The sequence below is a fragment of the Rattus norvegicus genome, chromosome 16, assembly GCF_036323735.1.
Source record: "Rattus norvegicus strain BN/NHsdMcwi chromosome 16, GRCr8, whole genome shotgun sequence".
In the NCBI taxonomy this organism is placed as follows: domain Eukaryota; kingdom Metazoa; phylum Chordata; class Mammalia; order Rodentia; family Muridae; genus Rattus; species Rattus norvegicus.
The window spans coordinates 82,676,042-82,677,040 of NC_086034.1; positions in this window are offsets into that span (position 1 = coordinate 82,676,042).

A 999-nucleotide genomic window follows, 5' to 3' on the forward strand; every position below is an offset into this window, starting at 1 on the left:
GCACATGACTCTATCAGAGTTCAGTTCCCAGTGCTCAAATCGGATGCTTCACAACTGCCTGTAATGCCAAGTCCGGGGGTTCCAACGCCCTCTTCTGGACCACGCCAGCATCTGCACTCACATGAGCGCATACCTGTAAATTGAGATTGATAAATTGTTAGTTATTAATATGACACAGCCAGCTCCCGCCAGTAACAGAGGGACTATCTCACAAGCTCCTGCACAATCTTTGGGGGGTTACCCCTAATCCATATTCCCATTTGCTAGATTTAAGTCCCCAGCTGTGCTCCCCAAATACTTGCCGTCTAATTCTTCCCCGGCCGTATCTGATCCTTATCAGTTTGGAAGGACCCCATAGCTTCACTTTTCCTGTTGGAACAAATGTAAAATCTCCTTCCCGATGTAGCATATCTCCCTTTTCTGTTCTGGAGTTAGGATTTTTTTTAACTGCTGGTCTGATTCAACAATCCGCAACAAACATTTACTGTCCGAATCATGCCCTGGTTACTTCTGATCCAGAAGTCTGTCATTTGGGCACGACGTGTTCCTGCTCCGTCACTTCTAATGGAGATCTCCTGCTCTGTTTCCCCCCTCCTTCCCTCTCTCTCTTCTTGTGGTCCCCACCTGCAGCCCCCAGCCCAGTGTCCGAAGAGTCTCCTCTTCTGTTCTCCCCAGTGATTGGCCATAGCCACCTTTATTTAGCTGGTAGTTTTAAATCGGGGAGCAAGACTTACATAGCATCACTGGTGTACATGAGGATTTACTCATTGGAGACAACCAGATCTTGGGGACCAGTATTTAGTATTTGAAAAACATAGCAGCACCAGACCAATCCCCCAACACATATACACACACAGATACACACACACTCATAATTTAAAGAAAAAAACTTGTCCGGTTGTTACTATGTTGGAACATTGAGTTTTGGGTCATTCGAATGTGCTCTGAGGCAGTGGTCACTTGTATCTAGCTATAGAACAAATGTCTATCCCCTATGAG